General features: G+C 40.7%; 1 long non-coding RNA gene across 1 annotated transcript in view; it reads left to right on the forward strand.

Annotated features, from left to right (window-relative positions):
• Window positions 1-15,604, forward strand: part of LOC120716180 — a 73,536-nt gene that overhangs the window by 30,341 nt on the left and 27,591 nt on the right. The window contains exon 3 of the long non-coding RNA XR_005691833.1: window positions 9,793-9,899. This is a non-coding gene — a long non-coding RNA (uncharacterized LOC120716180). The remainder of the gene's footprint in view (window positions 1-9,792; window positions 9,900-15,604) is intronic.

Here is a 15,604-nt window from a genome sequence, read left to right on the forward strand (position 1 = left end):
GACTATGTCTGGGGGCTTCTGACACATGGGCGTGATTTATTGCTTCTGATTCATTTAAGTTCTTGAATAAACATTGTGGAAAATTTCATTAATATCTTCAAAGGTTGAACAAAAATGATACCTGTGATGAAAGGAAGTTCTGCGGCACTTAGTGTATAAATATTCCCGACAGGCCAAGGGTAAACGCACTTATCAGATTAGAGGAAATGGCTTTATGGTTTAATAAGAGGAAAGTTGCAGGCCTCGGTTGCAATAATATGGATGACATGTTTGGATATCGTTATTATTTACCTATGATGATTTTGACTCTGGTCTTTTCTTTCTTCTGATGGGTACTTCTGTTGTCTGTGACATCATTTTAATTTATTTATTTTACAAATAAGTCCCATTGAGATCAAAATCTCTTTTCCGAGAGAACTGTACAAAATTTGTCGCTGCCGTGTGAGGGCGGACACTCAAGTTTATGAATGCAACAACTCGAGAATGATGCGACGTAGGTTTTTCAAGTTCATACCATAGGTGCAGCTGCTAAAATTTCAGATGATTAAAATCTGTTCAATTCATTTTTATTTATACAGCGCCAAATCACAACACCAGTCGCCTCAAGGTGCTTTATATTGTCAGGTAGACCCTGCGATACAGAGAAAAACCACAACAATCATATGACCCCTTATGAGCAAGCCCTTTGGTGACAGTGGGAAGGAAAAACTTTTTAACAGGAAGAAACTCCGGCAGAACCACCTCAACCTAAAGGCCAAGGTCAGAGGTCAAGCTTCCTGAAAATCATGTGTATGCAATAACTCAAGGAGGAAGTCGCCTAGAATGTGTCATAGTATAGGTGCAGCTCCTAAACTCTCAGGAGAGTTTGAATCCCAGTGACTTTGACCTTAAGGTCAGAGATCAGCTTTTCTGAAAAACACCTAGGATTTTCACATTTATAAAATAGGTGTATCTGCTAGAGTGAGCTGTAGCAGTCGTGGCCACCAGTAATTTTCCTGTAATATACTGTAAAGTTGGGCCTTTTAACACGGGGGTCTGTAAGGATTGAGGCTCTTTTGCAGCCTCAGTGGACGAGCTCCACTGGCTGAAGCCGGGCAGCACAGGAATGCAGTGTAACCCACTGCCGCATGAAGGGTGGTGCGCATCCCGACAGTGAACCAGTTTTGCACATTGATAATATTAATAATTGCAAACTGTTAACAACAAGGGCAGCAAAAACTCATGTTGTGGGCTAATCCTTTACATCAAAAAGTTCAATCACCAACAGATTTTTCTTCTTTAAATACATTTAAAGACATTTGTTGTTCTGAAATGTCACAAAGCTATGAAATAATGGAAAGCACCCAAGCCTAGCCTTGTGTGACTTTTTTTAACGCCCTTATACTCAGCTCCACTGTCGCTCTAAGAAGCATCAGCTGAATAACCCCTTAAAACTGCAACATAATCATAGCCTCAAACCCAGATGAAGCATTTTTTCCACTAGCCCTCCACTTGACAAAAACTGTTTATATTCAGCCCGCTAAATACATTTCAGCTGTGACTTTGCTTGAGACAAAGCATCACATTAGTGTGGTGGAGATTTTAATTAACGCTAAAAACAAAAGGCATTTGCTGCTGCTCATTTTGACAGTCCAGATATAAGAAGTGAAGCCTGTGTCCATATGAAGTAGCTCACGTCGGCCTGTAATAGTGCTCAGGGATACTTGTCGGACGGCGTGCGGCTGGTGGATGCTCAGTGTGGAAAACAGCAGCCATTAATTCCATCATTAACATTCCTTCGTACAGCACTGCTAGCACAGAAGGCTTCTTTAATTAAATCAGCGAGGAGTGCTGCAACAGTCGCCATAAGGCATTTATTTGTCTATACAGTGTGCCTACGGACGCATCCGTCCAGGCAGATAGTCATGCGGTTGTGGGGCATATTTTCACATTAAGCTCAAGGAAGGAACAGCTCCTCCTCATCACAATGAATCTGAGCACGGCTGCTTGTTTTCTGTGTGACTCTTTGTGAGTGGGTAACAACAGCGTGTTTTTACACAGCTAAGCTGCTACGCTGACTCGGACTCAAAAATGCATTATTTAAATGTGTTTTGTATATTACGATTTCACATCGCAAATGTAGCAGTTAATTATTGTAATACTAATTTTATTTAAGTCAGTTTCCTAAAGCCCTTACAATGCGCTTTAAGTGATGCAGCAAGTAATAGAATACAGTATGCCAACATAGTGCGATTGTATAAATCCATCAATCACAGAAGAGAACGATGTGAAAATTAATTAAAAAGTAAAACAAGTAAAATAACTGCAAGATTATCAAGAAATTGAAAAACGTGTATTTTATGATCAGAAGTTAATTTAAAAGGCTAATTGTTGCAATAAATTATATTTGGAAAACTTCTATGTGTTTAGAAAAAACATACATAATAATGTTCACATTACTTTAAACACGTATCCGATTAAAACACTTGACAATGTGAAAAACTGAAAGTAGGGGCAGTGACTTAAATACATCTCAGATAAAAGCTAGAGAAAAGCTCTGTTATGTGTTTAATCACATGCATAAAGAGCCTGTTTGGATCTTTTCACCCACTCGTTGTTGCTCATGTTTGCCTGTGCATGCTTGCAGACACGCATGCCTGCACACATGCCATTGCATCTGTGTTTATAATATGTGCATGTATGGCGTGACAGAGTGGCAAGATCACGGAAGGATTTCCCCAGCGTCCCAGGTGCCAGAGTGTGTGCTCGGTGAAGGGTGAGGACCATCTGCCGGGGCTGGGTGAAATCAGTGCAACATGCAGGTGCTGAGGTATTTATCCAAGCACGCAAGGTAAAAAAAAAAAAAAAAGCAGGGGTCAGGACCCACAGAGAGTGGGGTGTCTGGCCTAGAAATTCAGACCTCATGGTCAAGTGCAGCATGCATAATTTAAAGGTCTGTCACACTTTTTTTTGGTTAGACCACAAAAGGCTAATTGCTTCTGAAAACTGGTTATCTTGCTGCTTTGTGATGGTAAAAACTCAGTGAACTGATGACCGGTTGTTTAATACATTATGTTTTTGCTGTTCTGATGAGTTTAACTGCTGAAAAAAACTCAAGTATAAGATGTGAATATAGTAAAATACTGTATAACTAAGTGAAATTTGAGAAATGATGATGCAGCTGTTAAACACGATCTTCGTAAGCGTTACCTTTAAAGTAATAATACTGGATTTGTGCCCCAATCCCAATTAAATCCCCATTGGGTATTATTTGTAGCAAATCAGTGTGTGCAGTAAATACTGAGGTGCATGGGTGTACGGTTATTTGGCCTTCCAGCCATCCAGTGGACCCTCTATTGGATTAAGTAAAGGGTGTTGGATGGATTGTTTGTGATTGACATTGTCTGCACATTTAAAGATATGAAGGCGTTCAATGTGCTGAAATATTGTTCCCCTTCTTGTGCACAGCTATGCTGTTTGTCCAGTCTGTTGTTCATTGTGACATCAAAATGTTTCTGCAGCTCAGCTACTCCTACCTCATCACGTACGATGTTTATTGGCTGATTGAAGGATAGATTTGACATGTAATCACAAACTTTTAAGTAGCTATCATGTACAGATATTGTGGAAAACACGAGTCTTGAAATTGTTGGCACAGAACATTTAGGTTGGTTATAGGGTTGCATGTGTCAGAATCAAGGAGTATCTAAGGTCCATTTTAAATGCCACAATGTGTGCAGGCGGTTGTACTTTAATAATTGCAAGGCTTCTGCTGATCATGTACTCACTAAAATATGAGCAGCGTAAGATAGATGCCATGTAGAGAATGTTAAAGACAGTGGATTGCTGATGTCTGAAACCAGTAAGTGTTATGTACAGAAACCAGTGAATCTGCTGCTGCCCCAGATCTGGGAAAACTGTTCATGACCTGTGGGAACCTGGCTGAAGGAATTTGTTCCATTAATACCTCTTTTCCAGCAAAGCGGTGCCAGTCTGGAGCGAGTTCTGTCTTTTGAAAATAAGCTCACATTTTAAGACATCTGAATATGGTTCTGGCAAAAGTTGAGGTCATTTCCATGGCATGAAAATTTATTACTGACAGAGTCCCAGGATCCCATCCCAAATCAGTGGTGAATTTCTTTTGGTAGCCCCTCAGTTAGCCACTGACATCAGTGGTTCCAGCTATTTTGTGATGTCATGCTTGTGTCAGCTTTTTGCTTTCAGTCGTTGGCAAAGAAATTAAATGATTTTAGATTGGGCACCTGCACCATGTCCATGGGAGAACTCAGACCTGTGAAGCCTGGCTCACACGAGACAAGTTCGTCCAAAGGTGTTAACTGGATTGAGAGCGGGGCTGTGTCGTTTTTTCCACTTTAAAATATTCTTTGTTCATCTAGCTTTGTTCAGACAGGACAACAGTTTGCTCACACTTTTATAATTTTACTTATAAGACATTTAGATTTTGACCAAATTCATGGAAAAACCAACACGGTTGAAGACAACTGTGGGAATTTGTCAACACAACTGTCTTTCTCCTTTTCTGTTACTTTTCCAGAAGCCTGTTCCTTCCTTGGTTCCTTATTCATGTTTGTTTGTTTTTTCCCTGCTAATTTATCTATTAATATTAGCTAAAAGTTAAAACTATAAATCCTGCCACCAAGTCCAGAACATTCATCAAATATGAAGTTGCAGTATACATGTCTAGCCCAATACAGAGCAACCCTGCACCAATGCTATGCCATCAATACATATAACACATGCTCATAGCATAAACCAATTAATTCTGCTTCCATTATTTATGATGTGCCTCTGTCGTTGAGGACACTGAGATGTTGAAATACACACAGCTTAGAGCCCTCCAGCCTGCCATACATAATTCTTTCTGATGAATTGTTGTACAGATGTTTGCATGTTCTGTCTGCAGACTGCAGTACACACGCTCAACAAAACCCATCCTTTCACTGTAATCCTGCACGCAGGGAGGGCGGGTGGATAAAATTAAACAGATATGCTTATCTAAACTATTTATTAAAGAACCATATCCGAGATATAATCCTAATATGTTATCCAGAGCCGAGGGGATTTTGGACGTACGTGTATTGCAGAAATCCAGGTGTATGGAGTTGTAAGTCGGAGGATTAGTAGAAAGGTTATTGTAATTTTTTAAATAACACAAAAGCAGATTTCATTATTAAAAGGCTGAACGGACCATCTGGGAGGAGGAAAGTACTTTAGTTTCATCCACTGCGATGTCCTGTACCATACCTCCATGCACCAATTATTATTATTGTTTTTCATCAGCCCCGACCACAGGGTCAGTTTAAATGAAAAGCATTTACAAAAGTATATCTGACCATGTACCTGATTTGTAGTATGAGGACACCACAGTCTCTACGAATAGATTAACAGACTGTGTTATATCAGAATCACATTATTCACCATGTACAGTGGTTTTTGCTGTAGTACTGGGCGGCTTAACCTGTACAAAGGGTACACCGGTCTGATGCAAGCACCAACCATCAACCATCTGTTGACCTTAAATGCTACTGATAAGTAATAAAAATGCACAAGTGGAGCCTTTCTACTTATATTTAAACAAGATGACGATATCGGACAGCTCCACCCAGAAACATGTACACCAACAGTGTACATGTTGTCAGTGCCAGTGGTCACCTTACTGGGAAAAGATTGAAGTTTATGTTACACAAAAATTAATAAGATTCAATGGATGTAAATTGTTTGGTCTCAGGATTGTCCAGTATCAATGATATTCATGATTTTTTGGCTTCTTCACCTGCATTGTAATAACATTTTTCAATGAGTGCTGAGCAGTAGCTACTGTTGCCTCAGTTGACCCAAGAATGCCCTTGGTTTGGACCTGGAGTCCACATCCTGCCTATCTGGCCCCTCTTAGAAAATATATTCTTAATTTCTTAATCTTAATTTGGATGAAGATGACTGTGGCGGGGCGTGGCTTGCGGATGCCGTGCAGGTGCGTCCGCCTCCTCTGCACGGCACCGCAGGCCACGCCCACGCCACAATGACATGCATTAAAAACCCAAATCTAGTTTTTGCTGCAGATTTAATTTGGAATTTGTGGTGCTTGTGGATATGCATGCATGCATATGTTTAAGGAGGCACATACACACTTTCCTAAATTAAAAAAGAAACAAAGCAAAAACTTGCTTGCATTTGAAGCATGTAGAGCATTTGTCTGAATGTCATAGATGCTATTGCGTAGGCCTGTCGATGCCTGTCGACAAAAGACAATGAATGATTCAACCTTTATTTTTTTGAGTTTCTCCATTTCCTTTATAGATATAAACAAACGAGAAAAATTAATACAATTTCAACATGACATTCAAGTAAACAGCCATTTAGGACCAGACGGAGACGCTGACAAAATAAGGAGCAAATAAAAGAATCTAACAGTATAATTTGCAGTTAAACGGAGGAGGGCACATGTAACCCAAAACACAGTACAAAGCAGGGAAAACAAAAGTGAGGAGGAGAAAGTGCTGACAGACTCGCTGTGTGTGCGCTGCTGTGCTCATATTCGTCAGACTCCCTCAGCAGACTCGTGTGACACCAGCCACCTCGTTTTTGAACCACGCTTGCAGCTTTCTGTGACAGGTACGCCAGCCAGCATCACCGTATCCAACCACAACAGCCGCGACTCACGGCCCGCAGGTTCATCCGTTCTGACGGATATTTTCTGTTTGTTGCCCGAGGGATTACAGGCCCAATGAAACAAAGGCACAAACATAATGTTTTGTGTTGGAGCTGCTTCTATCTCGTGTCTGCTTCACAGACAATGCAGTTGAAAGTATTTTTTCCCCGTCTGTTTTTTGCTGTGTTGTTTTCGTGTAGATCTTGTTCAAAGTGATATTTCACCACCAGACTGGACATTATCTGCTCACAGGTTTGTGGATAAGCTGAATTTGGAAAACATTTTTAAGCTTGTGGGTGACTCCTGCTCATCCATCTGCTTTATTTTAGCAGTTTTTCATCACTCTCCCGCGAGATGAAATGAGCAAGATTTTTTGAGTTTTGGGGTTTTTTTTTTTTATCTTTTTGTTAATCTTTTTATTTTATTTTCTTTTGCTAAACAGAATAATGCATGCATATATACCTAGACATATAAATACATTTGGGGAAAAAAAAGTGCAATTGCAGTGTTGCAGAAAATTTGCTATTGGGAACAAAGTCTCGTTAGGGCCACCTCAGGGGTCATTATGCTGCTCAAGGACATCCAGTCAGGACTCATTGCCTGCAGAGCCAATCAGGCCTGTGACCTTCTGCTTACAGGACACACTCTTTAACAGTCGGGCCCAACCTGCCACCTCACAACATGGTCAGATCCCCCAGACTGCTCATTTCACCACGGCAGCACAGACTGCTGGTATTTACAGCTGATGAGCACGCTCAGTGGGGGCCTGTACGTTGATCTATGTGGAGAGTCACAGTCATGCTTTAGCAGGGGTAAATTCAGAGGCATCGCACAGTCGGGGTTCTCACAGCTTCAGTATTGTTTAGAGAAAAGGGGACGTTGGTGCAGAAGGTCAGCGACTCCATACACAACACAATTAGAGGAAGACACTGTGGCGTGACTGACTGCATATCTGTAAGAGATTTTCAGTAAAGGGCCTAGTGATTATGGGTGAAAGAGGTACATGTCATGTAGTAGCAGAAAATGTTAACTAGATTTACTGAAGTACCAGAGAGGAACAATTATTCTCTGGTTCTGTCCTGTGACAGATGCACAGTCTCTGGAACAATAGACTTCTTATATAAGATAAACATAGGCTAAACCTAATCAGGATGTTTTGGTGCCTCAACCTAACCGAAGAGGTAGCAGAAATGCTAAAAATATAGATTTGCCACCATCAAGATCAACATCAGTTACAGCTTTATTAGTGCCCATGTATCTGATGTTGATCGGTGCACTGTGGAGTATTAACAAGCCAGTATTGACTTTTGGTTTAGTATTCAGCTTCTAACCATCTTGTCAAAATGATCATATTTTCTTTAGCATTAAAAAACTGTTTGTTTTTTATTTTTTTTAAACAGTTTACAAAAACAAGTGTTTTCGTAAAAAATCAACTTCACAAAGACTCAATCAAAGGATACTAAGGTCTGCACTTCTTGGTGTAAAATTAAATTAAGCTTTTCAGAAGAATAGCAAACACCACATTGCTAGCACATTTCCAGTCAGATGAGACAGAGATAAATTTGTTTGCCTCAGATGGAGTCCAGCATGTTTGCCGTGAACCTGGCCAGGACTGCCACAGAGAAGGCATAGTCCTGGAGGTAGGAGTGTGAGGATATGGGGCTGCTTGAGTGCTAAAGGTGTTGGGGAGATGGTATTTTTATAGATGGGACCATAATTGCCTGTGGATACCAAAGCTGACAAGACACCCAGTCTCCAAGCCTGAAGAAAATATTTCTGCATAATTACAGTCAAGAGCATACTGCCAATATCAGTGACCTCACATGTCATCTGATATAAAGACCTTAGTTGCATGTCAAAGAAACAGGTAGAACAAGGAAACCCAGTTTGGACTGGTTTGTGAGGGTCATCAAAAACAAAATCAATGTTTCTCACAGATTTAGATTGTTTGTGTATTCTCACATATGTTTCATACTCCATGTGTCATGGTGTCGGCCAACGCCTCTGGAGTTCCAGAGTGTCGAAGAGTTTCACTTGGCAACATTCAGCTCAACTTCAAACTAAAGAAAATATCAGAAAGACAGAGATCTTTTATGTTGCTGGGAAAACCGAATTAATTATCACCATAACAAATGTCTGCTGTCTTCATCTGTGGGTGTATGTGTTTATAAGTGTGCTCGTGTACTTGTGCTTCTGTCCAACGAAGACCAAATTTCAGACATTTGGTGAGAGGACAGCTTTACAAAGTGAGAATATTTTGGATCATCCCCAAGTCTTTGTGAGTCCAAAATGTATAACTTTTTCATTTGCGCCTATCTTTAAGGTTGGTTATACTGAAACGACTAAACGGTGTGTATCTAATGTGGCTGCAGATGCTCTCTGAGAAATGTTGATCAGGTTTGTCAGGTTGCACCTGTCGTGCTGACACTGCCAGTGCTGTCTCAATTCATTTTGTCACTAAATAACATGTAGGATATGAAGATCATTTGGAGATGTTTTTATTCCTTAAGCATTTTTGAGCACCCATCTTTTTTTGCAGTATACTTTAAGTCTAGTTTTTAAGTACAAATCTAAAATTAAAAGAAAAAAAAGTGCAGTTACATCAGCGCTACTGCTGTGTCTATCCTGTATTAACTGTTCATTTTTACTGAAAAATGAATGTTTTAATACTTAAGCTTACACAAAGGGAGCCTATATCTCCAGGAGTTCATTACCAGATACTCAGAGTTCAGCACATGGAAAGAATCATCTAAAATCCTTTTGGCCGGTTGAGCAGTGGACTGTTCAAAATGTCTTGGGGAGTGACTTCATCCTTCCTGCCACTTTCACACAGTAACCTCTGTTAGCCTTATGAGGATAAGTAAGAATGTGTGTCATATAATGTTGCAGAGGTTATTGGTGGGGTGTTTCAATACTTCCCTACACAATACAAAAGCAGAACAGGTGATGTGGCTAACACTTTTTGTTCTCACTACTAGCATCAGTCATCCCCAAATTAAATGAATGAAATAAAGAAGGTTAACTGCTGACTGGTCTGTGACTTTAAGCGTAAAGAATGATCAAACTTGCACATCTTTAAAAGTTTGACTAATATAATTTTTTGTGTGTGTCCCTCTTTGGGCTCTCTTCCTCGCTCTTCACAGATCACTAGCAGTCCTCAGCAGCCCCAGCCCCCGTCCCGATGATGTAATTATTTCCCAGCGGCACCTGGGAGCAACGGCCGCCATTCGGAGGCATCGCTCACAGCCAAGTATGCAGATGTTTCTAATTGCTTTCCATTACCAAGAATAACAGCTGTTTATATCTATCAGCAAATAATTCACAAGAGTTCCAGACTGTTAGGATAACATATCCCACCTGGTCACCATCACCGGTTGTCAACAGCCGAGTGCAATGCTTGCCAGGCCTCTTGTTTACTGAATCCCCCGATAAGCTCAGGCTTAGAGTCACCTTCAGCCATCTTGCTTTGCACCTCTCAGGGTTTCCTATTGTATCTTACAGTTCAATCTTTACCGTTCATGACAGCGCGGCTGGTATTGTTCTCACCTTGTAACTCTGTCTGTATGTGTTTATGTGTGTGGTCCTGGTGACATGTACTCTAGCAGCAACTACCACAAAGCCAGTTTAAAGAACTTAAGCACCATGATATGCATATTTCTGACATAAATGAAGGTCAGGCATCATTCCAAGAGCACCGATTAAAGTTCTCCAGAAGGGGGGCCAATAGCCCAAAAGCTGCCACCTAGGGGGGGTTGACCCCTGCTGCAACAATAGAATCAAAGACAACATTGTCATTTCTTGTAGACAGTATTTAGTTCATTTTGATCAATTTTCTTTTAATTGACCTAACAAAGTATCTTTTTAAGATTCTATTTTGGTGTTTTTATCAATGTTACAGTTTTGATGACACCAGAAATGTTAAATACATAAACAAATGTAAATATAACAACTATAATTCAAACACTAAACACACGGTTAAGTGTTTGAATTGAGAAATTCAAAGCAAATTCCTGAAAATAACACATCAATTTAGTATGCCTAAATGAAAGTATAAACAGAGCGCTCACTACCACAGACCTCTTAAAATTCACCACACAGTTGCCAACAACAGAACAAGGAACACGTTTACAAAAACCCATGAAACAAACGATTCTTTTCTATTATTTTTATTTTGACTTATATGCTCTTGGCATTTGATGTGCAAATATGCTGTTGCACATTTTTTATGTTCTTTGAAGAAAGGGGTGGTCCCAGAACTCATTGTGCTTGTGACCTTTATGATTCGATCTCAGTTATTATCACTCCAAAGAGGGAAGGGGACTATAATTTCTTCTCATCATATTGCACACTTTAATCACGCTCAGTTAATTTGAGGTCGTGGGCATTACACATTAACTGTATGTTACAGGCAAGTGGCAAAGTTCAGGGCTGAAAAATGAAGTCCCAAAAACTGCAGTTCCTCCAATGAACACACGAGGCTGACTCAAAAAGCGAGTAACTCCCACTAACGTTTTTTTTCATGTTAAAATGTCCACATTCACAGTTGTTACAGCCCAACATGTTCCCATCTTCATAACAGCTGGAGAGCAGGTGATTTTATATGTAGGTGTAATGATACAGGTATACCTCACAGATATTATGCTTTGTGTGTGTGTGTGGTACAGCCCATGCAAGATTTTGTGATTAATTTGGGGTGATTCAGATTCTTGTTTTTTTACTTTGCAATAATTAGCAGACTATGTTCACTTTTTAATAACAATCCACAATGTATATTCAGGAATAACCATCGTGTGCTGACACACCTTTGAGGACCCAGTTTTGTAGATATTTAGAAATGTGATTGCATAAGGCCTCAGCTTAAAGATGTGCTTTCTGAGTATTTCTCTTTGGAGGGAGCCAGTCAGCAGCTGGTTCCACGTCTTTGCCTGAGTTGTTGTGCTGCCAGAGTGAGCAGACTCGCTGTGACCACGGAGCTGTTTTATTTCTAAAGTGATGACTTAGTCGCATGGTGCTTTAAATATTATTGGCTTTGCAGAACCTCTACCATTTCTCTTCATGGGGCATCGACCTTAATTTAGTCTATCAGTGAAATCAGGGAAGCTCATCGCCGTCTCTCCCTTTTACCTCCACGCTGCCTCTCTTTATGCTTCAGACTGTCAAGTAGCCTTCTATGAAGCATCCACCTGTGAGTTTAACATGTCTGCCATAATCACGCCCCAGTTTGAAATACATAGAATTTTTATATTTGGGGTTCCTTTCAGAATGGAAAGAAAATGGAACAACAGCACTGAAAGCAGTGGCAGTGTCCTGATATACCTTTGGTCTCGTGATGGATTGCCGACTTGCCCAGGGTGTACCCCGTCTCTCGCCCTATGTATAGGTAGCTCCTTTAATACTTGCCCATTGTTGTATTTTTACATAAACAAGTGTAAAAGCCCCCCAAATCTAAAAGAGCTAAACATATTTATAGCAGGATGTCACAGATGTTTACATTAAAAACAACATGCTGACTAGAATAGAACACCAGAAATGAAGTCTGCCTTTCAAGCAACAGTCCTGTTGTCCCTCATTTACGGTGTAAAGGCCCAACCCAGTATTGTGTGTGTGCACTGTCTGACATGCTGGCTGTTGGGAATGAGCCATCTGACGGGGAGTGACTGCCAACAAGAGCAGAATGTCATTATGAGTGGAGGCTGCTGCGGGCCTGCCACCATCATAGGGAATTCATCACCACAAGTGATGATGATAATGGACTTTGCTGCAAATGACTTTGGATGAGCAGTGTTTTTGGCAAGCGGCACAGGATCTGACTGGAATTTTTTCTCCGTACCTCAGAAACAGAAGAGAAGGCTACTGGAATTCCAGCTGGGATACGGAGAGGCCGGCAGTAGAAGCGCTGACACTGTAAACATTTAGTAACATTTTGGTTAACTGCAATTTGGTGCAATAAATGAACGTATTAATTGGTTACAAACTACTTTCTTGACCTTAGCCACATGTGTCAGTCATTTTTAACCATTTCCTATGTTTCCTAACGACGTTTCCAGCAACATGGCAAACACTGCTTTGTAACATTTTAATAAATCGAGCTCCATAATTGGCCTTTTCCATCACATTTGCTACGCAGAGAGCCCAGGGATTCAAAAATAATTGTCCAACTTTGCCAGAGTGCTCAGAGCAAAACTCATCAAGTGGTAAATTCTAACCGCCTAGCATCGCCTCCACAGGAGAACATAGCTGTGGGGAGGTGAAAAAACTGTGACGACTCCATTATGATCTACAGGAAAAGGAAATCTAACGAGGCTGTGGCTCATTATAAAAAGTGACAAACAACAGTTAGTTGGGATCACGGAGGTTTTATCGCAATTCTTTTAGTCAGTCCCTTTCAGTGAGTATGAAATGCCTCATTAAAGCAGCACACTTGAAAGCTTGCACAAATCGATGTGAGATCAAAATGCAGGTTGCCGTCATGAGAGGGGACATTTCATGTGCAAATTAAATATAAGGTGAAACAGCTCGGCGATAGACTGTTAAACACATAATTAGCAGATTCAGCCCCTTTTTTTTCATAAATGCAACATTCTGTTCATGCATATTCAAATATGCGCCCTGCGCTGCCATTTTAATTGGTTAAAGAGTTTCAACTGACAACAGAGAGGAGAGTGTGGCGGGTCTTTTCGGCGACACTCTGGACTCGCCTGAAAGAGCCGTCAGTCTGTCTGTCATGCAAAACATCTTTCGGGGTTTGTTTACCAGGCATGCAGTGGAGTGAGTACTCTCTGGCTGCTAATGTGACAGTTGCACTCTGGCTTTCAGTTCAGTGGACATGTTGTTTTGGAGAGAAAGCAGGAGGATGGTACCCAACTTATCTGATTACCGATGATGTACATCACACATCCCCGACCGACTTTGCAGCGAGTCAGCCAGGCGAGAAGGAAAGGATGTTGGATATCTGTAAACAAGGCTTGACTGACGTGGCGGCAGACGATTTGTGAGGCTCAGCTGAAGAACTGTGCCACATGCATGCCACTGAACTGAAGGAGATCAGAGGAAAGGCGGGCACACAGCAAGACAACACGGACCAAATTGGCAGTGCTTTGTCACCTTTGTGTGCGGCTTTGTGACACACTTTTGTCTGTTTTTTAAAATACATCACAATGATAGAAAAACTCTGATACATACATTTACAATTTATGCAAAACAGAAAATTACATAACAATACACAAATTTAGAGATTAATGTGAAAAGATGACATTGTTAAATGGACGATGACTTAAAGAATGATGGATAGATACACAAAGCACTTTGTGGTCAAATCTTAGTCATGTTAGCCCAAAACCATGTTCCACCCTGAAGTTTTAGGCTTTCCTCTACTGTGTGAATTTAGCCAAAAGAAAAACAAACTTCAGCAATATTAGGTAATATAATTTGTGAGAGTTTAAAGATGTCTGTTTATAAAGTTTCTCCCCTTCAAATATTTCATTTGAAGTTTTTTGCAAAATTGAATAACTGGGTAATATCATCAGCTTAAGGCTCAGTATGTTCCTCACTAGACCATTAATTGTCCATCAGCTCATGTGTGTAAACTCAAACTCCTCCCTTTACATGATAACCCTTCCATTCATGCATCCATCCATCTTCTACCATTTATCCGGGCGTAGGTCACAGTATTCTAAGCAGAGATGCTAAGACCTCCTCGGCCATCTCCTCCAGCTCTGCCAGGGAGAAGTAGGGGCATTCACAAGCCAGCTGAGAGCTTGAATCTTTCCAGCATGTCTGCCAAGGCTTGTTCTCCCAGTAGGACAGGCCCAAAGCACCTTACCTGGGAAGCATCCAGGAGACATCCTGGTCAGATCCCCAAAACATCTCATCTGGCTCCTTTTGATGTAGAGATGCAGCTGTACACTGAGCGCCTCCTCGGGCTCCTCACTCTTTGCAAAGGAGAGATGCTGATATTGAAGTGTGCACCTGCAGGAAGAAGTCCTTCCTGCTAAGCAATATTGAGAACTGAAGGCTGGCCAATGATTCAGCCTCCACAGATGAAAGACATCAAAGCCCCGGGCTAGCTGGTTAGCAACGAGGTAACTTTCGGAATGAAAGCAAGGAGGTTGCCCACCAGTATATTAATTGTGCATGAAACTAAAGAGATCAAAAATAGCAGTCATACATATTTATATTGACTACCTAAATAAAATCTGTGTGTAGGATCAGAGCTTTGTGCACTGCTGTCTCAGTTTAACTGGAAAATTGAATTATACTTTTGCACTCGTATAGTAGAGGAGGCACATCATTATCTAAAATATTATTGTATGTGGAAGAATTAAGAATTAAATTGGCCTAATCCAAAATGGCCAAAAAAGGCACCAAAACCCCAAAGAGCACCAAAAGAGCACTCTCCATGTAATCCTGACTCTTTAACATATAAACATTTCTAGTCTAGAGTGGAAAGGCAACAGTCCCCTCTCTCTGTCATCATGAAAAGCTGAAAATCTCAAATTAAAGCAAAGCAAAAACTGATCTTAGTGGCACATCTATACATCAGCTACACTTACTGCATTAAAAGCAGTTGTTAGGTGCTTTCTTTCCCTTTTACGTTCCCTCTGATTGTCCCACATACATCCTGTTGCCCTGTGTAACACACGAACAGTATGTTAGAACCTAAATATGCCTGGGTTTATTGGCAGATGTTTTTTCATGTTACAGAGTACAAAGTCATTTCTCTACACCTCTCCTATTGTTATCATTTCATCCATGGGTAACTCGTGATTCATCGTGTACTCTTATTTTTCTCATGGCTAAATAATGCCACAGGGACTGTGCTAACTGTAACCACCCGTAATCTCAATTTGCAATGCATATGTTTCAAAAAGAGCCTCACATTCAGTATACAAACCCCCCCCATGAGCACTGAGGCAGCAACTGTGTATCACAGGTCCATTAATATGCATAGCTTTG

Source organism: Simochromis diagramma, unplaced genomic scaffold (assembly GCF_900408965.1).
Source record: "Simochromis diagramma unplaced genomic scaffold, fSimDia1.1 OVJJ01000583.1, whole genome shotgun sequence".
Lineage (NCBI taxonomy): Eukaryota > Metazoa > Chordata > Actinopteri > Cichliformes > Cichlidae > Simochromis > Simochromis diagramma.